This window comes from Micrasema longulum, unplaced genomic scaffold, assembly GCF_059751315.1.
Source record: "Micrasema longulum isolate JH-2025_06_02 unplaced genomic scaffold, ASM5975131v1 h1tg000047l, whole genome shotgun sequence".
Lineage (NCBI taxonomy): Eukaryota > Metazoa > Arthropoda > Insecta > Trichoptera > Brachycentridae > Micrasema > Micrasema longulum.
In genome coordinates, this window is record NW_028277254.1 from 470,017 (window position 1) to 495,496 (window position 25,480).

General features: G+C 32.3%; 1 protein-coding gene across 3 annotated transcripts in view; it reads left to right on the forward strand.

Annotated features, from left to right (window-relative positions):
* The window catches only part of LOC148285216 (tripartite motif-containing protein 3-like), a 176,151-nt gene that overhangs the window by 11,941 nt on the left and 138,730 nt on the right, over positions 1 to 25,480 (forward strand). The window contains exon 2 of one of the 3 annotated variants that reach the window (XM_088228843.1): positions 7,756 to 7,790. The exons of the other annotated variants lie outside the window; for them this stretch is intronic. The gene's annotated coding sequence lies outside the window, so the exon portion shown is untranslated. The remainder of the gene's footprint in view (positions 1 to 7,755; positions 7,791 to 25,480) is intronic. 3 annotated transcript variants of the gene reach the window in all.

Genomic DNA, 25,480 nt, shown 5'->3' on the forward strand with positions numbered 1-25,480 from the left:
CGTTTCCCACGTTATTAGTGAAAAGTTCATAATATTGCTGGTAATCTATTTTAGAATAAATGTGTAACAGAAAAGGTCGACATACTTAACCCCCTAATATTATCGTGATTCTCTTTTATTTTCTCTTATCAATGGCTAAATTTGATTTTAGCCACGCCGTGTTTTCTAAATTAGCCAGTAAATTGAATGCCAGTTTATTACTAACATTACGTTTATGTGGAGGAAAATTAATTTTCCTGATTTTAGTTTAAATTGGCCTTAATAAGACAACCATTGTTTTCGCCTGCACGATGCAACTAAGGAGGGGTCATCAAGCCCATAAAAAAGACATTTAATTGAAAGTTACGAGTTTTTTTAGTTGAAACGTATTTTGTGACCAAACTTTGATCCCGATCATTCCAACGACAACGTTTATTACGCTTGTTTTAAACCTTTATTTTGTAATGATACATACAGGTAGATTAATTATTATACCCAGGTAGATTAATACTCATAAGCAGAAAAATTTCAGACCTTAGTCTCACACCCGCATGAACAAAGTTCGTATTTTCATATAAATTATCTTATTCCTCGTGTAATTATGTTAATAATAAATTATCATTTTTTTTTAGATACACTTAGTTTGGATTTTTAGTAAATGAGTTTCATAAGTACGTACCGATTTGTGGTATTTTTAATTGTAATAACTTGTCACTATCAGTGAAGCCAATAGCATAGATTCTTCTCTGTAGAACTTATTGTCTTATTATTTTCCTTATTCCAGCCCATCTTATACCACCACTATCCTCCGCTATTCCTGAAACCTAATCTAATAGTTTATTATTAAGCAGGCACAAATCCTTAAAAAACGTCCCTATCTTGACGTACAATCGCAGCTTTTTCCACTTTCACAAATCTTGTCATACATTCTCATCTTATCATACATTCTCATCTTATCAAATACATATTTCCAGATTTGCATTTGCATTTTTGTCTGATTGCATCATTCGAAACCCTATAAATATCGATTTCCCCTCAAAGATGTTGCATTTTACCCGCATTTATTCTGCTTTCAGCATGTCTATGCCAGTTCCACGCTTTACTTCCATACATAAGTGTTGGAACTAAAACTTCTATGCCAATCTAGATTTAATCGATATGTTTTGTTTTAAAATTATAGTAAAACAGTGTTCAACCCTTCACTGCCCAATTTTTCTAATTCTAACTAAACATATAGGTATATTTGTGTATGTTTTTTTATGTAGGTACTGCGAAAAATAATGAAAATACCTTTTTTTTAATTCATTATTTTTTTTGTCATATTTTAGTTGTGTGGGCAATATGCTTCACCGGGCATTAAAATATTAATAATACAAGAATATAAGGAAAACAAGAAATTACGTTTTTTATTAACATTTTTTATCTCATAATGAAAGTTGCGGAAACAATAATTATAACTTCAAATCTTTAACACAATTTGAACTTTAAAGCAACTAAATTACACTTTTGCAGAACACGTGCAACTAACTTTTTGTTTCAAATTTTATCTAACAATTTCCTTTGGTGGCGATTTTTCAATTATAAAGGCTAATATGGTATACAATATAAAACTCAACTTCGCTTTATTTCGTTTTTGTCTAAACATACCATTTTTAACGAAATTGTGTTAAGTTAACAGGAGTTCTGAGAAAGCCTTTATTTATAAAATTTAATTGAAAAAAACTTATTTAAAAAAGTGTTTAAGGGTTTTTTTTAACGAATTTTGTATTAAAGTTATGGTATATTTATATTTATGCCTATTTCGAAAAAAAATAAAGCTCTATTTCTGCAGATTTGTGTTTTGGTCTGTTGGACAAAAACGAACTGAAGCAAAGTCTAGTCGCCGAGTGATAAAAGTGTTTAAAATCACTTTTATATTATGATTATCGGTATTTAGCAGATCGTCTATTTTTGGCAGTGTAGGAAGGTTAATGGCCGATGATTTATTTTTAAAGCCATAATATTTTCCGTATAGTGTTATTATTATTTCATTCCTCCATTGTACTCACTGGTCAAATATTTAGTATCTACTGTTGTTTGCACTGGCCACATTCCTCTGCCACCTGTTGTTGAGACTATGCACTCCGTAAGGCAGGTGCACACGGCATACATTTTACGCCGAACGGATATACTGTCACTTGGTCGAATCAACCGCCAACCCCTTCCTTCGCTTCGCCCTTTTAATCTTGAAGTGAGCATATCGAAATATCGCGTGCCTCTATTTGATTAACTTTTTAAAGTTAGCCATTTTTACCCCCATAAATGAAACATTCGTTAATACAACGGTTATTTTGTCATCCAGATGAAACTCCATAATTGGTACAAATTGCGTTAATAAAGATGTCATGTAATGAAATATTTAAGTTTTTATTACATATTTTTGGATTATATAGGGTGACCCAATAAGACTGCAAGATTTAATTTGTTAAAAAAACGTATCTTTTTTTGAGCAAGTGATGATATTTTTATTGCATTGTAAAGTAGACATGTTCCGATTATGTATGGAATAAAATATTCAGTATACTAAATATACAGGCGCTTGCTCTTTTCATGAAATTTTCGATGACACTTTGACAAAGATGTGGCTCTATCTCACTGATGACGCGTTGGATCTCGGCCTTGAGCTCAGGAATTGTTTGTGGTTTATTCAAAAGACCTTAGATTTCGAAAAACCCCTAAGAAAGAAACCGCACGGCGTTAAATCGCAAGATCTTGGCGGCCAATTGACATTGGAATTTCGGGAGATGATTCGGTTTAGAAATCGTTGCTTCAATAAATCGATCTTATGGGTTAAAATTAGTATTATTGCTAAACAATCCTTTTTAATAAAACTTAAAGTTTTCGCCTCCTAGAATAGGTATATCAGAAGGAAAGGAATATTAAAATGCTTAGTTTCCACGTCTTTAGGTTTTATTCCCAGAAATTTTGACTCACGTCCCCCGTTCCCGGTCGATCGCTACTTTTCCTGTTGCATTTTTTAATAACCTCGAGTCATCAGTCATCACACATACAAGATATAAGTTAACATTGGCTTCCGTTGTAAGCAAATATTTTAGAACAAACGTTTTGGCTTGCCTATCGTAAGAAAAAGTTTCCTAATATTTCAACAAATTCGAAGGACGCATTCGATTAATAATGTACACCTACCAACTGCCATTCTAATATTGGCCCTTTCACTGATCGGTTTCGGATAAGTTGGTATGGAATTTATTTGGTAATAGTTAAACGATCAAAAACTTTATTGAAATTCCCCCTATAGTTTTGCTGATATTTAGAACAAGCTTTTTTACCCTTTAATTTTGTTCGCAATATACTTATCAATTATATATATGCACTTATAACTCCGTAAAAAAATACATATAAAATAATAATCAATGAAGCAATGAGAATCGTTTTAAAATCAATCATTTAAATTAAGTTAATCGTTTTTTACTTCGTTTATTGATGCAATTTTTATAAAATACTGCTTCATAATTATATTAGCAAGAAAAAATGTGTTTTGTGAGGGAAAATGAACTTGCCTATTAAGTTCTATTTTTTTCCATACAAATAAAAAATCGTTTGATTTTATTTTAACAAAACAGGCACTCCACTAAAAATCGTTAAGTATCTCGATCATTTTATGTTACATAAAGGTAAGATTATTAGTCTCGATTATAAATGCTATCTTCATCGGTACATATCGAGACTGTATAAAGTAAAATCGATATTTATGTGCGAAAATGTGTATATTTGTATGAAAATTCTAAGTATCTTCGTCGGTAACATGTTTAGAAGAGAAAATGTAAACATGGTTTTTTTTATATTTTTCACACAGAAAACTTCATTTCACTTTAAAGATAAATTTTAACTTCCCATTGTAATAATTGAATCCGTTTGACGATTCCCTATTGAATTGAGCGAGACCGAGCGCCATAAGCATTCGAGAAATCAGCTTTCATTTCGTTTCTTTTTCGGTCACTGAGTAAAATGTTTATCCCAATCCGCCGACAGGTTTCTGTTTACTTCAGAATTCTCTCGGAGCAACATCCTCAACGAGTATTCGCTAAACCCAATGTCTTCCCTCATCACCATCGCGGCCGCAGTGCCAGCGGCCTGCTTAATGTTGTTTTTGCTGTTACTGTTTATGTCAGAGCGACTATCGGCACATTTAGCAGCTCCACTGGGCCGAAGCCAAAATACCCCTGAATAGGGATGCAGCGTCGCTTATCTCAACATCGATTTATCGATGTATGTTGTATCAAAATTGCCTTTAAAAACGTCACATGTTTTGATTTATTAATGTGCAATTCCATATTTTGTATGTATATTGTTTACAGTTAAGGTATAACTAGGTGTTCAAATTTTATTTTTACTAGTATCCTACATTACACACGCAGGTAAAAAACAAACTAAGTTCATAATACATTAATATAAATATTTTAAATGATATTTTTGGCATTGCTATAAATATTTGACCACTTTCGTACACTATTTAAACTGAAATTCAGAATGGAACAAAAACCTCTACCAAAATTAGATTTTTTTAAATTCTTCCACGTTTTAAAAAATGTAATAATTGTTTAAGCCTTGTCCTAGGCCATTATTCCTCGCCTAATATAGTATGTACGTATTTATGTTACATTTATGCCATGATTTTTTTTTGTAATCTCATAAAATATATTTTGTATTTACATAATACATTTAAAAAACGGAAATGAACGATAATTATTATTATTCAAACATTTATATAAATATTCTAACAAAAAAAGGAATGAAACCGAAACAAACACTTTTTATGTTTGGTGAAAACAGCTCCTCGACTACAGAATTTTGAATAACGCAAACACGGCCGTTTCTTTACGGTATAAACCCAACAAAACCGTAACTTGCGTACCAATCCTGTCTTTGCTGTGGGAAATTATAAAACTAACATCGGATTCTTTTCCCCTCTCCCAAGGATCCTCAGAACAGTGAACGAAATCTCACTAAACGGTACTGTCGATGTGTTCCTACAGCAAGGGCAGACATTTAAGAAGCAAGCGATGTTGTCTCTCCTGAATCACGATGTCACACTTGCCATTTCCGCCTAAATTATGTCATATGTATACCTTTTGTAAATTAAAGTAGATTTTAAGACTGTTTAGATTAAGTATTACCCATTAATGCCAATCTTTTAGGGTTTACTTAAGCCTGTTAATTGGTTTAAAAAAATAACAGTTTTGGCCGGAAAGATTCATTAAATAAATTCTAAGATAGTCATTAGCAAATACGATCAGTACTTGCACTGAAAATAATTTTCATGTTTGTATTGTTTTAAAACAACTCTGGGTGAAAAGGGGTTAAGAATAATAGCTGGGCATCTTCGGAAATATACATTTAATAAATCATTGATTTGTTTAAACACTCGCGTCGTTTTTATTGATCGAATATGCATTCATAACTCTGACGATAAATTCATTTAAAACATCTATTTTCTTGTATTTAAATAATTACACGACTATTAGTTTCACTATCTACTGTTTCCATGGACGGTTGCAAGTATATAAAATATATAGCAGGTAACGCTCATAATAAAGGCTATTATTTTACAATAATTTGTGAAATCGATGTTTAGCGAACAATGAGTCGATATTTCAAATATCGATAGATCGTATGCATCCCTAAATCCCCCTGACCTAGTTTCAGTTCCTTATCTTTCTTTGACCGCTGAACCGCCAGTGAGGCACATGGCTAGTGTGATAAACAAACTAAATTGATTACCTAATAGTGGTTTATTTACTGTTATGTTATCGGATCCATTGCGCGCAAAACACCTCTTAAATACAAATAACTCAAACACACACTGACACGTGAATAATATTAATTTATTGTATTAATCTACCAATAACTATCGATACATATTATATATTTCATATTTACACTGGAACCTCTCTTAACACGGTTTCGAAATAACATGATACGAAAATAAATGTTTTTTAAATACATTAGTTTAACAATGCGCAATAGTAATATTATTATGCAATCGTATTTGGAATGAGAAAATTCACTGCAACGGGAGATTGGATATAAAATACTTCACGCGGTAAAAAAAAGAACATTTATTTTTATCGTACGGCGAAGTTTCTCGAAAATGTACGAATAATTTAAAAAAATATATATGACATAAAAATGAACTACTTAGAACTATGGAACAGGTTCTTCCAAATCAACCAATGATAGTGTTTTTTTTACAATATTAAAAAAAAAACCAATCGACAGGTTATTAAATAAACCCCTATGGATTGGTATATAAACAGTTCATTCATTTAAGGTATAAAAAGTATGTTCGAAGTCATAATAATTTATATAATGTTAACTAAATACCTACAACAAAAATTATACTAAGAATTAATTGCTATCTCAGAGAGACCAGACATTGCTCTGTCGGTGAGTTTATTATTTATTTCTCTTTTGTAGTCTTTGCTGTAGGAATACATCAACCGAGCTTTGTGATAGATAGATTTTCGGTTTCCAAAAAGCCATCTCACCAATCAGCAGCGCTGATAATACGATACAAATTTTATTTTTAAAAAAAATGGGACTAGTTTGATAGCGTCCATTAACAAATATTATTTTTAAAACACTGAATTTCCTCATTCCCTACATCGCTATTTTGCTTACTAGGCGCAAAAATGATACCGAGTTACGATATTTAGCTGTCATGTTATATTTATTAATAAAATTAAGGTACAATAAATAGTACACAATTGCGTTTTTTTTTAATTCCGAAATAATTTTTTTATGCAAGTAAATATATCTACCATTGTTATTTTTTTACACGGTGCTGCGTGGAACCTATCTGCCGCGAAAAAAGAGGCTTCGGTGAATTTGATTTTCGGACATTTATATGTATATATTTATGTATGTTTATCGTCAAGTGTCAGAGCCGTACGAAAGTTGCAAATCTGCTAAAAGTAAACATTACAGGAAAGATAGATATTTTCTCTGCGATTGATAACCTTTTTGCTAAAATAATATGTAAGTATAGACATTGTCAGGTTCTATGACAGGTCATTGAATGTGGGCCAAAACTTTAAATGTTTTTTCAAATAAGTTAAATCAGTAAATATTGATATTTTATAAATGTCTACGTACCAACTTAGAATAACTGTTTATCTGATTTGAACCAATTATGAAAAACTTTTATATACATTTCGTAAATTTAGTATAAGTTTGAGATATATTAAATATTGTATATTTGCAAAATGAATAGATAATGATGTTATTATATAACTTACATCTTCGATTTTTCTACGATGATGATATTCATAATTCATACATTCTTCATAAAGTAAATATTTTTTTCGAAATTGACGGATTCGTAACATTCGCGAGAACCCGACGATATCTTCCTGTCGTTTTCATAATTTGAAGAATACAACATTTTTATAAACGATTAAAATATAACCAAATAATTTAATCAAATAAAGGTACGATTATCTAATAATTGTTGTTTATTTATGTACTTCAACATTACACGAAAGTATCATCAAAACACCGTAATTTTCCTTTTCAATAATTATCTACGAGTATAAAAACGTATTATGTATTTCAAAACTTTAGAATTTTGGTTTGTTCGTCGTTTCTTTGCTTGTCTATTTCGCGGAAGTTGAATGAATTTCAATATTTTCATGTTGTCTGTTTTCCGACCTTTCATATATTTATAAATATATTATATGACATGAATAACCTAGGATTTGTGTGTATTTTTTCCAGTTGGATGATAAATGGAGTCCCCTGAGTTTAAGTAGGTACGTTTTGGTTGTTTTCCCGTTTCTTTTTCTAATTTGTTTTTTCAATTCACCACTTCACCAATCCAACAAGTATTTTCGTATATTTCCAATATCATCGCTAGTATTCACATGTGGGTGTAATAGCTAGTTGCTAGAAAATTTTATCTAAATGTTTATGTCAAATTGTTGAGAGAACCATTCATCGTCATTTTGCACATTTCAAAATCACTTTTGCAGTAGTAGTTGGAATTTGGAATCTATTTATATTTTAACACCACTAAACTACTTGTACATATCCATTCTTTGATTTTTCAAAATATTTTTGGTAGGTGTATTATCGTACTATAAGGATGACGACATACGTAAAAAGGTACCTAGTTTATCCGTCAGAAAACTGAGAACGATTTTTACATCGTATTACAGGTGAGGTAAAGGCAAGATTCTTTATCCTGTGTATATAAATGAATGCACTTTATTTTATGCCAGCAATTGTTTTTAATATTATAATTTCAATCACACCACCACATTCACGACTTGTTTGATATCAATACATTTTATCACGAGTACCCAGCAGGCGCATTCCGTTAAAAATTAAAAAATAATACGTTTTTTTATTATTAAAAATTATAAATACGAAAAAAAAAATCTACAGACATTCCTAAAGTTGGGTACCGCAGAACATGTTCGACCGCCCGCGATTTACAAATTCAAACAATATTTTCAGTACACATACCTACTACGCATGCGTATTTGCGTACGTGCTGAATATTAAGTATCAAGATACCTTGGCCTCGGTAGTAAACGTTAAATACGCTGGAATATGCATACTACTATTAATTTTGAGTCCAATCCTATTGAAAATGTTTGAATTTCCGCGCGTGCACATTAAGGTTCATAACGTTGTCGTATTGTTCTACGAGACTCGTAGAGATAAGAGCATCCAACGTGTGTAATGCGAAGAAAAAACGATTCTAATAACGTATTGCATAAAGTTTGAAATAGCGTATTATTGAAATTTGGCCAAAATTTAAGAATATCTCACCTAATGTTTACAGCTTCTACTTATATCTACTATAAGTAAGAAAGTTTTTTTGTCAGCATCCCTCCTGATAATATTCACCGCACGCGCCTGGTACCTGGTACCTTGTACTAAGTAATGTCCGAGATTCAAATATGCCTTCGATTTTAAATTATCAGACAAATTATGTGCCTATTGAAAATACGTTTCTTAAATAAATTGTGAACGCACCTTCCTTATTACTAAATTTATAAATAATACAATAATAATATGATAATAATTTATAATTTTTCCCTAAACACGGATTTTCTAGCGTTTTAGGGAAGTTCGCAGGGATGGGTCCTACCTGGTGTGTCACTATAAGTTGTGTATCTGTCTCTCTATTTCTACTGTGGTTTCATTAACACATTTATTGAATTCAACAAATACATTTTGATTATTGATTTTGTGCTCGTGCCTTCGATATGTATTTTTTATTTAATATATGTACTTTTATTTCAACATTTTGATCAGAAAATCAAAACTTTTAACTATGACATCAAAACTAACGAAATATATGATGAAATCATTGTAAATTTTTTTCCACCAATTATAGCTATACATAAACCTATTTTTGTATTAATTAGAACATCCATTAATCAAGACAATTTCTACAAATTTATTTATAGCTCACGTTATACTCGTAGATTTTCGGTCCACGTGAATCACAAAATACCATTTCGTAAAAAATATTACTGAAATGTGTAGCACTCTAACTTAAGGTGAGGAAAGTACATTCTAATCTTAAATGCGGAGAATAACCGGAAGGTGAAGACAATAGAATGTACTTTCCTCACCTTAAGTTTTGTGTCTGCATACGGGTATCAGTCAACGTTGATGTTTACTAACCTCATTAACAATGTTTTGAGTTTGTCCAAATTTTTGTAAACAAGAACTGGATTCAACCCGCTAGGGAGTTGTTAATATTAACATATTACAACAGAGACGGACAACATTTTAGAGAAGGGAATATAGAAGTCTAGGCATCTACATCTTGATGAGGGTGAGATTCATCTGATTGAATTATTTAACCTCATAAACATCAACAGATGGAAGAATGGAAGGAATATTGATGTTCAAATATAAGCAGAATGATGAATGTTACACGGTGTGTAAAGTGGCCACTTAAATCAACCAATGACAGGTCATAAGGCCTGTAGATGCATAGACTTCTATAATTCCCTTCCCTTCTCTATAATGTGCTCCATCTCTGTTGTAATATGTTAACTTCATTAAATACTTAGGTACCTCTCTCTATAACTACAATATTCACTTTACTGTTTTCTATAATTAAAAATCGCCCGCTCACTATCAAACATTGTTTTTATTAGTTTGTAAAGCTTTTAGATTATTTTCCTCTTATACAAATAGGTGCTCCGATGTTTTCCTGCCATAGATAATAGGGAAATATCACTTTTTTTTACACTTTTGAAGTAATAAAGGTCTATGAAATACTGTCTAATATTTATTTTTTACTAATTATTCTTATTCTTGGAGGTGAGGGTCAGTGCTATTCAAGCTCCTGACGTCACTGCGACCTGTGAAGATCTATTGTGACGGGTCCCCGTGAATAGTTCTCGCCCTCCAAGCCCAGGTCTATAAAGAGCCTGGCTACAGTGCGGAAGGCGAGAGTTTATTTTTTTCTAAATCTCCCCGTTCAATCCCAGATCCGTTCCAGATAAGTATCGGGCTATTAGGTAGGGGACGAACTCTTTAATATCCTCAGGTGTAACCAGTGATCCCACGAGGATGAGGCTCCTTTTATGATGTAAAGCATCACATTTACATAGAATGTGTATAGGTGTTTCCTCGTCTGCACTGCAGAACCTACATCTAGAAGTTCTGGAAAGGTTTATTCTAGCAAGGTGTTTGTTAAATCTGCAGTGCCCTGGGCGGGCTCTGGTGATAACCCTCACTTGATTTCGGCTGAGCTTTATTAGGTCGAAGGCAAACCTTTGCGAGTACCCTTTTATCAGTTCCTTCGCATGGTGCTGACTAGGTACTTTTTGCCAGAGCATAACGCTCTGCTTCCCGGGCCATAACCTAAACTCGTTACGAGAAGCACACTTGGGCAACCCACAGAAGGGGTCAGGTCCTATCGGGGCTGTCTCAGCTCCCAGCCTTGCCAATTCATCAGCTGCCCCGTTACCGTCGATAATAATATAGCTAATTATTAGAAGCATAAAAAATATTTTTAAATGTGTAAATTTGACTTCCCGCAAAAACGGTCATTCCATTAGCCACGCCCCTCATACGTCACGATTCATGTTTATTTTTCCTGGCTAATGAAAGTTGTTTAGAACATTAACACGAATCTTGACGTCACAACAACCAAGGCCAAACACGTCGCGTTTTTCTTGCGACGTATTTTTATTGAATTTCTTTTTCACATTTATGTATAAAAACATTTCTCCACAATATTCATATTGATTTTGAAAATACAATTAATTATTTTAAATCCAGTTCATATACTTTTATCACTATTCGTAGTATGTGATATTTCCCTATTCACCTGTTCAAAACCATGTCCGGGACTCTCCCATTTGCGAATGTCAGCTAGATGAAGAAGATTTAAACCATATTTTTTTTGGATGCCCCATAAATGATCGTTATCCTGATTTCCTATCCGACCTCTCAGATATTAATATCCCATTTCCTATTCATATTCTCTGTAAATATCTAGTTATAAATGGTGTAAAGCTGTAAATATGTTATATTATTATATGTATATATTATATTGAATACTAACATACTAACTTGTATATATTATTTCATTTCATTTTTTGCACCACAACAGGCCAGGAATTATATTACTAACACATGTGTAAATATGTAAAAAAATAAAAACAAAACAAAAATACTCGACACTGGCCAGAACACCCGAGTAGAGATGTGAAAAGACCACGAAAAAACGAAGAAGAAGAATATTTCCCTATTGTACCCTTTTATAGTTTTTAGTTTATAGTCGAGAATGTAGAACAATCTTCTGTAAACACTTCGTCGGAGGCGTTAAACGCTCCTCGGAACCTTTGCTACTAGAAGAAGTCGTTTTGTGTGTGGGTGGAATTAGTTCGTTCACACGCTTTACGTCTCGTGCATCGGATTTGTTGTTATTCCGTTTGACCGTCCGCGTCCGCATCCCGTCCATCGATCCACCGCAGGTGTATTGTCCCATACAAATCCAAATCCCATTCTAAATACTACTTATTCCTCTCGCCTGACTTTGATAGAGATCAACATTAAAAACCTGCGCGCGTCGGCGTCGTTAGGTACTATTATTTGTCACGCTTCAACAGTCGGCTTCCGCGTTATTATTTCAAAGGGACTTCTACTTATTATACATTCAACACATTGTATGTCGGCCATTAGACTTTACATTCATCGGACGTTTGTTCACGAATTGAATAAAATAGTTACGGGTGATTAGAACTAAAGTAGACGGCCTAATTCCTCAATAATGAACGGATAATGCAATTGTAGAATATTCACCATAGATCTGTACCCTCGTTAGCGGGATTAGCTTTATGAAATCCCCTGCACACTATTAATTGGCTGGTTTCATACCGTTCGGTCGAATCCACACGACACAGTTAAATCAAAGTGGATTGATTTATATTACATTACATTTTTTTCAATTTCGTTGGTGGCAATATAAAAATCCTGCAAAAGGAAATCGAGTGGAGATAAGTCGGCATCCCGTATAGTGGTTAGTGCGCTTGCCTGCCAATATATCGGGTTGTGGTCCCGTGGCTAGTGTCTCGGACTCACGGACCAAAGGTCCGTCGTTCGAATCCCACTCTACCCCAATTTGATTCCATTTTCTAATAGTGAGTTATTTACAACTCGTTGAGAATGGCCCTCAAAATTAAATATTTGGGTAAATCATAAGAACGCAAATATTTATTTTTATAAAAAAAAAAATATAAAAAAAAACGAATACAATAAATATCAATCCACCCTATGTAATTTTATCGTATCGTGTTAATTTTGTCGATCACAAATGGGCCATTGTATTCGTGTGTGAAGGTATGTGGCGCTACGAGCTCGACACACCACACTAGAGCAATGTGAGTATGTCCATATAATTTATTTAAAATAAAACACTTTGTAAATTTACCACTCAAGAGTTTAATACATAAAACACGACTAGTTTCGGGTAATCAGTATTACCCATCCTAAGGTGTAAATATAAACTAAACTAAAATACATACACAGATTAATACTTAGGTACTGATAGGGTCAGGCGGTAGGGGGAAGGCAATGTGTGGTGGGGGGGGTTTCTTAATTATGGGGAATATTGATAGCAGTGGTGATGCATTTTGAAATATAAAATATTAATGAAAGTTTTCTCTGAATTTAAATTTTTTTGTATTTCAATATTTTCTAAATTGTTTATTATGATCATTATTTAAATTCAGAGAAAACTTTAATTAATAATTTTATATTTCAAAATGCATCACCCCTGCTATCAATATTCCCTATAATTAGGAAAACCCCACCCCCTCCACCTCACATTGCCTTCCCCCTTCCGACCGACCCTATCAGTACCTAAGTATTAATCTGTGTATGTATTTTAGTTTAGTTTATATTTACACCTTAGGATAGGTAATACTGATTACCCGAAACTACTCGTGTTTTATGTATTAAACTCTTGAGTGGTAAATTTACAAAGTGTTTTATTTTAAATAAATTCAAAATGTTTTTCCACAAAGTAAATGCTAAAACAATAAATAATATAATTATGGCCATCAGGTTATTTGATTTATTTATACAAATTGACATGGCTTTGTTAAATAAAAATAATTAGATATGTAAAGGTGGGATAGCACTGTTCTCGTGTGTTGGGGAGCCGTTTGGCGTGTATCGCTTATATGGATGTTATATGGGCAGAAGTACACTGCTCTACCGTGTTCGATAAAACACACCAGAGCAATGTAATTCTGCCCACACAATATCCATATAATCAATAATCGCCAGATAACTCCCCAACACACCACGCCACAACACTCCACAACACGCCAAAACAATGTAATCCTACAACGATCAATACATTACCTCTTAGAAAGCTGTACAAAACGTATTTTTTTAATCGATTAGTTTATCAATCTTGTTAAACAAACATACTCGTAGTGCTTAAGGTAGGATTACATTGTTCTCGTGTGTTGTGGAGTAATATGTTGGGGAGCCATCTGGCGTGTATTGCTTGTATGGATATTATATGGGCGTACATTGCTCTAGTGTGTTTTGTGGAACACACGAGGACAATGTCATCCTACCTTTACCTATCTAATATTTTTTGCTCAACAAATCCATGTCGATTTGTATAAATATTTTAAATAACCACACTGTACAACTCTGCTCCGGAATATCTAAAGGAACTATGTATTCCAGATGAACTAGCTGACACGCGTCTCACGCTCAGATCAGCTACGTCTACGGCGAGAGGAAAAGTTATTATACCTCTACGCAAACAGTGCACTAAATTTAGTGAACGCGCATTTGCGCTCGCAGGTCCCATTGCATGGAATGCTCTCCCAGCAGAGGTGCGAGACTGTGAAAGTGAAGTGATGTTTCGGAAAAAACTTAAAACCCACTTGTTCTCTAAATCATTTGAATAAATCCGTAGCATGTGACAACAGAATAAATTGTTTTAATTAAATTACAAATTTAAAATCCGCCGAAATGTAAAGCGCCCTTGAGGTATTATATTACGAAAATGGCGCTATATAAGTTATCCATAATAATAATAATAACCTCAATAAATCACTTTGGACAAATAAGTTTGAAAAGGGGCGCTATTACACACATTTTTGAAAAATCACAAAGTTTTTTTAAACAAACTTGAAATTAACAAACAAATTTATGAGTTTGTAATGAGAGAGCACTTGTCATTTACTCTGTGTGTATTTAAAAAAAAAATTTGTACATTTTTAATTTTGAAATAGGGCCCACATAAACATATTCTTTGATAACAATGTAAGTATATTTCATCATATTTAACATATATTTCTTAAACCAACAATGTTTGAGTATGTCCTAATGCTTGCAGACTGGCTGGATTTCCTCCCTAAAGAGCTATTCATATTTAAATTTATTTCAACAGAGAGGGAAAACATTTTTGAGAAGGGAATATGGAAGTCCAGGCATTTGCAGGGCTTATGATCTGTCATTGGCTGATTTAAGTGGCCACTTTACACACTGTGTAACATTCACCATTCTGTCCATGTTCGAACATCCACACTTCCTCAACTCTTCCATCTGTTGACTTTTGTGAAATGGAAAAATATTTTCAGGCATTGCCCAGTATGTAAGCGAAATCAGCAAAGGTATAAAATCAACAGATTGAAGAATCGGAAAAAAATGGATGTTTCAAAATTGTTGAAAAAGGCTGAATGGTGAATGTTACACAATGTGTAAAGTGGCCCTTTAAATGCCTCAACTTTCATATTCACTTCTCTAGAAAGTTCTTCGTATTTGTTGTTATACTATATTTAGATCACAGTACTCAAAACATCGTTTAAATTCTTATAAAATTAATTTCACTCAATTTCTAAATTTTAAAATGTAAAAGGTTTATAAATACTCATGTGTGTATTTTTTAGAAAGAACTTTAAAAAGCTGCTATTTGGCAAAGAAAACTTTCTGGTTTCTTTCGTAAATGTGTGTGTAAAGTGTGAATGTTGGTATGAACAGTTGATGGTCGTAAGCCACATTTTTTCAAAGACTTTTATTTTCCTTTTTACAGCTACGTGACATGTATATTTGTCCTTAATTACTGCTTAAATATAAGAAAATTACTCGTATGTGAGTTTAAAAAATCCATCTTTAATATTGGACTCGGTTTGTTCCTAAAACTTTCAACAAATAAAATTATGTTTATCATATCAATAATACGTTTGGAATGTCCAGTATTTTGTGGTATTGCAAAAATTACAAATTACAACAGGGATGGAGAACATTTTAGAGAAAGAAATATAAATATAATCTTAATGACTCCCTAGGGAGTTAAATCCAGTTCTTTGTCTACAAACATTTGAACAAACTCAAAATACTGTAATGCAAGAAGTTTGATTATTTTTTATTACTTACGTATGTATACTATGTATTATGTATATCACACCTGTGCGATAATAATGGCACAAGTCCAAAATTGACGTTTTTTAGTTAAGTATGCAAAAATGTCTCTGAATATTATTTTTTTGTTACTTATTTATCACAAAGAGTTGGGATTTAACAAAATGGATAGTAGAAGCATTTTCATTATTTATTAAACAATACCAAAAATAAAAATGATTACATAAACATGTATTTTAATAAACATCTGGATAACAATAGTTTAAAAATCTATGCAATATCTCTCAGCAGTCTCCTGCAATGATCTATTACCTTAGACCATATCCAAATTTGTACACTTCTCTTGAAAATGGCTTTCGTTTTGGAGAACTTAATATGTTTACTAAGGACATTGAACACTCTTAGGGCCACAAACGAGAAATTTCTCTGAGCAAAAGTCGCGCGTGTTTTTGATATTAAACATTTTTTTTTAAACAATAATATCAAGTACCTTCATAAATTAAAACAATGTATTAAGTATATTATTTACTATCGACACAATTAACGGCATGATTCTTTTAAAAATATGTATGAATTTAAAAGCAAAAATAATGTATGATATTATTAGGTTTTTATTAAATTCAGGGAAAAATAGTGGCATAATTATCATTATGCCATTGTTATCTTTGAAAAAATTTAAAATTAGATGGCAGAAGGGAAATAATTTTGTTCCTTTGTTGTCTTTGCGAATGAATGTTAGTTTAGCAATAGCGCGGGTATTTTTGTAACTGCTCTCGTGTATGAATGAATTTTGTGAATTATGTCATTGTTATTGCCAGGGTGCGATATGTACTTACTTTTAAAATTTGTAATTTGAGACCTACTTAAATCAGTCATTGAGACGTTATAATCTGGTGAGGTTTAATAATGAAATTTTTATTCGATTAAATAATAACAATAAAATGCCGAATTGTTAAAATTAAGTATTACCTATGTAAGATAGTTGATTCGACGGATGACTGATCTCAACCAAACGTGTTATGCCGGTAACGTTAACTGATAAAACCTGTTACATCATATATCAAATTGTAATATTAACACCCATACAATAACTTAAGTAGAAAATTAGTCATTTTATAGTAATTTATAATGGCTTGATGCATAGATACAACATAATGGGCCTTACTTATGAACTTGGTATAAAAGTACGCCTGGACATAGTGATAGAATAAGGATGGTATAGTAAAAAATCTTGTAAACCTAGCATAAAGTTATACCCGGTATAGAGCTGGAATAGCGACCATATGAACTTGTTCCATGCTTACACGTGCGTCCAACGTTGTATATCACTGGAACAAGCCTGCGACCGTCATCTGTCACATTTTCATTTTCAGTAGTAAAATTAATTGGATTTGTCTCGAATTCAAACAATTTAAAAAACTTGCTGTCTTTTTAGATATTTAAAAGTGAAATATCGTTTATGAGTGGAAAAATGATTATCAAATTTACTTCACATTCAAATTTTTTTATTTAGCTGATGTTTTGCCAATGATCCTTGTATTTCGCAGTATTTATCCATGAAAGATTTTTTATATTACATAATTTAATTTATTAAATGAAAATGTATACATCCAATCGTCTAAAGCTATGGCAAATTTCGGTGTTTAATTTATTGTTTTTATGACAAGAAGATCAGTTCTACGTTTTGCAAGGCATTAAATTCAATGAAATTATTAGCAAAAAAGAACGATTATAAATAAATTTCAAAGCATAAATAATGAGTTGCAATCTTTTTTTGGATTGGAAAGATGATTAATTTTTTTAGTAAAATAAACTAAAAAAATAAGTATATCGTGATGTTTAAACTCGCGTTTAAAGCACAAAATCTTTGTGTTCGTTTGGATAATATTAATCTTTTTTCGAGAAAACACGAAGAGGCGTCAGACATTTTGGCACTTTTTTCTCTCTCTCGGCTTGCCAAATCGCGACTCCATGAAGACCGCGCTGCCCAGTAATCGGCAATAATGCTAATATTTTTTATGTAACTTACATGACGGCTGAAATTCCATTCGTAGCTGCGCAAAAATAAAAATAAGCAATATGCGTCAATCAACGACACTTTAATATCTTATTTTTATAAAGAAACGAAAAATGTGATAACATAAACTATGCTTTTAAATTACACAAAAAAACTCTTTGCCCATTATTTCATAAAGCTAAAATTTTGGAGCTAAGAAAAATTCATTGCCAGCTGTGTCTAAAATATGTTTTTATGTGCCAACACTTACTTCTGAAAAATAGTAATAGATCTACCAAAAGAATGAATAGTGTATTCAAATTTCTAAATTGTAAATCAAGATCGCCTAGTGAGGAACTTCAGCCCTACAGGAAATTAGATACAGAAATGTTTTCTTGCGCGCGGTAAAAATTGGAGCATTCAATTGTACGGCAAAGTTCCCATAAAATTATGAAAAAAAATATTTTTTTAAATAAAAACTACTTTAAACGACGTCACTAGTTCATACGATTTAACCAATTATGAAGAGAGTTATGAAATATTTCCGGTTTGCTTGCCATCAATGGACCAACAGGCAGAACTGATCGATAATAAGCGGAAGAGAACCTCTGACGTCACACGCGGAGTTATTTCAGAAATACAAAACTTTAAATATCATAAAGCTGATAATACGATAGAAAAAAAATTATAGTAAAATTTTTTAGCCAATAGTATATTAACAAATAAATAAAAATAAAAATAAAAAACAACTTCCTCATTGTTCAACGTATTCAAGGGCTGCTCCGTATTAAGTATGTAAATATGCGCTATAAAAGCTTTTTCTACGTCCGCGAAAGCGTTTGGAATAGCAACGCAGAATGATAATATGATGGATATTATTATTTGAGTTTGTTTCGATTAATTCAAAAAAATAATTACAGCAGCTGTGCAGATTTAAATAGCTTCATGCAGATTTAAATCATTCATAATAGCTATTTTTCCATCACCACTAATGTCTCGTTCTTTTGTTTTTGTAGCAAAAAACAATGTAATAAAATGAAAGATTATATAAAAACAATTTTCATTGCATACAGGTGTTGCATTTTCCTAGCGCTTCGTGAAATAACATCGTAGCTTCGACCAGCGGACGAAAGAAAATATCCCTTGCCCTAGCAGATTTGATAAGTATGAACTTATATGAAAATACAAGCGATAAAGAAAAAAATATCGGCCTGCAGATGTTAGCGTACCATGACGAATTTTTCCGGTACGTTTACACGCACAAATGACGCTGTTTAATATTCGTTCGTATGGGAGGGTTGCCGTCTGAGCAGATTTTTTGTGAAATCGTTTTTTCTGCGCTTCAGAGTTACGCATTCGCTCTGCAAGTATGTATTTTTTGTGTTTTTTAATGGAATTGAATTATTTTTCTTTGTTCGCTCGTTCCGTAAGTTGATTTATATTGTAAGGTTTTTTATCACCATTCTTTTTGTTGAAATATAAAGCGCCAAACGCGGTAATATTCTTGACATAAATACCACAATGTTCTTTGTTTTGTGCTGCAATATGCTTCACAATATTATCTTCTCTGGCCCCGGGATATTTAGGGTTAGGTACATCGCCGCCGCCTGTAACAGTTCAGTATTCTTGATTTGATCAGTCTATCGAATATGCGGTCTAAACCTGGTTCTTTGATTATTGTTTCAACCCAGTCTAGATCCCTTTCCGAGCATTTCGCCCTTTCGAAAAAAATTACCAAAGAAGATAAAATAATAATATACTAAATGTTATTAAATATTTGGATATAACCACTTACCAACTTTTCTATGTCTACCGGTTTCGAGACGTACCCGTCTCTTCGCCAGAACACCAATTAAACCAAAATCGAATCAGGTTGTGGTCCCGTGGCTAGTGTTGCGGACTCGCGGATCAGAGGTCCGAGGTTCGAACCCCACTCTACCCCAACTTGATTTCCATTTTCTAATAGTGAGTTATTTACAACTCGTTAAAAATGGCCACCAAAATTGAAATATTTGGGTTAATCATAAGAACGCTAATATTTCTTTTAATTTTATTTTTTTTTTTAAATGCAAAACCTACACAATATGCATTTTAATAAGCACATGCACTGATTAGGACAAACATGCATTGATTAGATTATGAAAATATTTTACGTTGTTTGAGAAATAGTTGAAAAAAGGTGGAGGGGGTGGAGGGAGGGGCTTGAGTTTAATAAGTTTAGGGTGACCATTACAATGGAACATCTTATAACGGGCTACATCGAAAAGTTGTTTGATAATTGATCAAAGGAACATTATTTTTTAAAGCTTTCTTAATGTAAAATATTTCCATATTTACTTTTAGCCCATTATTATTTGTATTCAAGATTTTAACTTCTGTATTTTTATTAAAGTCATTATAAAAATTTATCGGGTGATTCGCGAATTCGGAGAAATTATTATTGTGAAGACACCTCATATGTTCTTTAACACGAATATCAAATCGGAAGACATAGAAAAGTTGGTAAGTGGTTATACACAAATATTTAATAACATTTAGTCAAATGTTTGACCGCAAAGTTGATGCTTTAAATATTGAGATTAATATACAATCCATATTTTTTAAGGGGTAATGAAAATGGATGTTGTCCTGCCATATAATGGTTTCAATTAAGTAGTCTTGCCATTCCTGTGCACCAAATAACTCATGCGTAAAGTATTATACATTATACATAAATAGCTGGGAAAAAAATTCCCACAATACTGTATTGTTGTATATTGTTATATCCGATTAAAACTCGGTTCTACCGACACTCGTATTAAGTCACTTAGTTTTATTATAATTGCTAAAACCATATAATTTAACATCATTATTAATCTAATAAATTATTTATTCGTCAATATAATAATTGTGTAACATAACAATGCAAGATTATCGTTTTGCGTTTAAACTTCCATAGGACCTGAATACATCTTCCGATATACAAACCTTATAACCCCTATTAACACGTATTTAAAGTATGTTTACATAATAAATCTTTCAGACGGTGCTCGATACATATACTGTGAATAAAACTCACTCCTTATGGCTTGAATCATCGTTAACTTTAACTAGCCAAGAATGCTTTAGAAAAGTCTTCTATCGTACTGCTGATAGAAGTTTAACAAAAACGTACGTATCCACTGGCTTAAGCAGGTTCCTTTGAACCTACCCTATTTCCTATAGAATTTCTACTCTTTACAATCATTAAATAGACACGCGAAACAAGTATAAAAGGCTAAACTCTTTCCATGGTACTGTGCACGGTAAAGTAGAAATACAGCGTACCTTTTGCGATGTGTAGGACCTAAACGTGTGTAGTTTCTCGTTTCGAGGACACGATGTGAACATTATTTAACATCCCTCATCCTGTCTCAACATAAGAGAGATTGAGGATAAGGCCGGGTGGTCCCGCGTCCAACAGATTGTGCGAACAATAAATCTCCTTCCCCGCACGGTCTAGTCCGCTGGATTTATCTCGACAATTCATCGACAGGCATTTTGATGGGTTTTGACAGGATCGGTCCTCAGGGTCCACTCTAACTCTACAGAGTCGTTTAATAGCGCGATAAGAGAATACTGCAGCCTTTCGTGGATGCTCTATATTGTATTTAAGTGAAAATGGGAATAATTGAAAAATGGTCACAGGCCTTTCTAATGGCTTATTTCGATACAATCGTTAATAATCTTCAAATATATTGAGTTTTTCTACTGACATTTCTTGGTGGAACTGCATTTTAATTATAGTAATAAAATTACTTTATAGTTTTATTCCACTTTTATTTATATTTATTTATTTATTTATTAATGAAATCATACAGTCTTTATATAAAAAACAAGGTACAAAAGAACAATTTTAAAAAGTAAGACCAATTACAGATTTCACACTAATGAATGCAGGAGGAGAGGGGAAAAATAATTTTATTCCAAAAAAGTAAAAATAAAAATATTACATAAAAAGTTCATAAAAAGGAGAAGACACTGTAAAGCTACTCTACTTTCCTCCCTCTCTCTCTGCTTCCATGAACATTTCAATTTAATTGTAAAAAAAATCACAACTAACAATAAATTATTCGATGCAGGTAGTAGATGTAGGTAAGTATAAATTAAGAGTTGAAATCAAATTATTACAATTAAAAGTAAAAGTTAAAATTAAAATGAAAAGTTTAAATTAAAATTAAGTTAAAAGTTTAAATTAAAAGTTAAAATATTTAATATATATTTTGTTAATATTTTTATTACCAGTGACCGGGTTTCGTCGTGACCGACATCGTCAGACTGGTCCAGTTTTTATTACAATAATAATCTTGAACCTATCGCTTTTGTTTTGCACTCCCGCAACTGTCGATACCTCACGGCCATTGATATTTTTATGTATATTTTCCTCTAATTTCAGATACGTTCCCAAGATTTTACATTTATCCACGTAGATATCTTAGGTAGATATTAATATGATCGGACAGTACTTAAAAAACTAAAATGCATTAAAATGCTTGTGGAAGACGAAATGACCCGCTCTGTTCTAAAATTCTCAATCTTCGCGCTGTAAGATTTTTTTAAATCGTGTCAGTATGCATATCTAATGTAAGTGCCTAGTGCATATTTAATACCTGCAGATATTATAGAGATTTTCTCCAAAATGAACAATTTCTCGGCTACTATGGCGAAATTCATTAAATAAAAAAAGAGGATTCGATATATTTTTTTATTATGTTTTAAAAAGTAAATTTAAATAAAGTTTAACTTATACTGAGTAGGTAAATGTTTTTCTTACGCGCAGTTTACATTTTCCGTAACATGATAAAATCTAAAACACGCGGCTCATTGCCACCGCATTTCCTTCCCCTCCGATCGGACTGTTTTTTTTTCACATACATCCATCACTTCTGTACTGTATGTTTAAAATACGTTTTTAATAATTATTGCAAATGTTCTCAGAATTGTTTTATAATCTCTAATATCAATAAATAACTCCAATAATATGTTTAAATCGTGTCATAGGTATATTCACTATTGAAGCGTATGTTAGGTGCGTTCTTTCTCTGTATAGTTTAAATGAATCTCAGCCTGGGTAAAAAAACTTCATAAATCAAACAAGCATAGTAATTACTTATCTTTTGATCCCACCAATATGAGGTATGTACATATATTATGGAACTTGATAGCACGTTGCTACTATTTCATTTATAATGTTTTAATTTTAATTGAAAATGTAGATTAGAAACTAGCCTTATCATGGATATTCAATATTCAGGGCGAGTTGAGTTTGGAGTCAACGAGTTTGACCTTTTTATATATAGGAGATTGATCTAGGTATCGATTCCATTCCTCAATAAAAGCACACGAATAACCATATAAAGTCAAATTAAGGTATACAGTAATTTGACGCACATTGCCTAAAATTGTTTTTTTTTTATTTGTGAAAATTTTCACATGACTTTAGTTCAATCAATATACCTAGTATATTATTTATAGCGACCGACCGAAACAAGATTTTTAGCCGAAAACAAATTCCGGCTTTTTTTTTATTTCAATTATTTGTTTTTTTTTTCCATATATATTTACATAAACATAGAATTTTATTTGCAAAAATACACTTTAAAAAAATATATCTTAAAATTAAGCTACGAGTATAACATAATTTGGAAAAAATGCCCACAAAGAGAGAAGAGAAAAGCGTCTAAGCGTGGGCCATTCCTTTTTTGATGATTAAAAGGTTAAAGCATATAAATATGGTATGACATGACCGTGAAAAGAAAAGATTCTTAGAAGAGAAGCAGCATTTTATAAAATCACACCCTTCAGCAAGATGTGACTCACTGCGACCCTACTGACAGTTTAAACCCCTAATAGTTATTCATTCCAAGATTGATAGTTTTTTATAGAAATGATAATATATAATATAAATTATTATAGATTATAGAAATATCACATTGGCGCTCGTTCATATAATATGTATATCATTATTAATTATTTATTTTATGTAATATTTTCTTAACTAACACCATAAATCCGCAAGATTTATTTAAAATCTTTGTTTAAATATTCATATTGTGTTTTTGTTAACATGTTTTATAACCGAAACAAAGTCTGCAACGCTTGTATTCTATGCAATAGAGCGAAATGGTCTCTCTATAAGCGGTAGCGAGTTATTACTCCAAAGTTATTTCATCATTCCCTTTCGGCACCCAATGGTACACATAGCACTACATTGGTACACCAATCGCAGCGTATCTTGGTCATTTTTGTTACATGAAGGTTAGATGATCAGTCTTACGCTTAAGGGTATTCTAGTGAAAAAAAACATTTAAAAATAAATCGAACCCGAGACCTCTTGTATGGCAGGCAAACGCGATGACCATTACACCACAAGGCCGACGTTCTTTACAAGGTTATTTACTTATGGTAAAAAAATTATCTGTTTATAAAACATTTAGTAAAATGTTTTAAAAATCTCAAACACATCGTATTCTTATTATATCAAGTAATGTATTTGTCGATTACCGTTATTTCTATTATAATCTTTTTGTTAATATTTCATTATTTATACGAGTACAATACCTTAACATAAATTTTGCGTCTTTTATGGAAAAAATATACAACTGTGGATTTAGTAACTAAACTTTTGTATCATATCCCTGTGGGCTATGGGTGAAATGTAAAATAAAATAAAACCCCCTGGAAAAAATATATCCTACCTCGTACGTTTATTGATATTAAGGTTTAACGTGGGTTTTTCCTTTTAGCTACAGTAGCTAGGTACCGGGTACTAACGCACCGTGACGTGTTTAGCTGTTTATCCATATGCATTATTCATGCCATGGCAAATAAACGAGTTCTATTTGCCTAAGATTAAAAATTATGCATAAACCTGCGTGTCTGAACCCACTAATCATTAAAAAAATGTATTTAACATACACAAACATAAGGTTAGCGGTTGTATTCATGAATTATCTTCCGGAAGAACGCAAAATACGTTATTATTGTTGAAAGCTCTTAATTTGCTCTCTGCGGGTTGAATGTACGACTGTACCGTGTAACTTGAAATACCCAAGGCAGTGCATTTCGTGTTATTATACATAAATATATAATAATTCCGTCGTGTATTTGTGTTCTGCTAATGTTTGGAAAAGGTAGTTGGTATTTATATATATCATTTTCGGAACAAACTTAAGAGGAAACGCGGTCAGATATTTCTTCGTAAAAACGTATTCCTGGATTACAACACTAGAGCGGTGTTTTTTAACAGAATATACTTTTTTTATTTTGAGTGTATCCAAATGTTTGTAGACGGGCTGGATTTGGATTTCTAGGGAATTATTTGGATCTAAATATGTTGTAACAAATAGGGATTTTTTGTGAAACGTGTATGGAAGTCCATATATTTACAGGGCTTATGACCTGACATTGGCTGGTTTAAGTGGCCACTTTACACACTGTGTAACATTCACCATTATGTCTATGTTTAAGCATCCACATTTCCTCTCCTCTTCTATCCGGCTGAACCGTTTCACCTACTAGGGGATAAATCTTACCCACTTGATAAAGGTTCCAGCTCTTTTA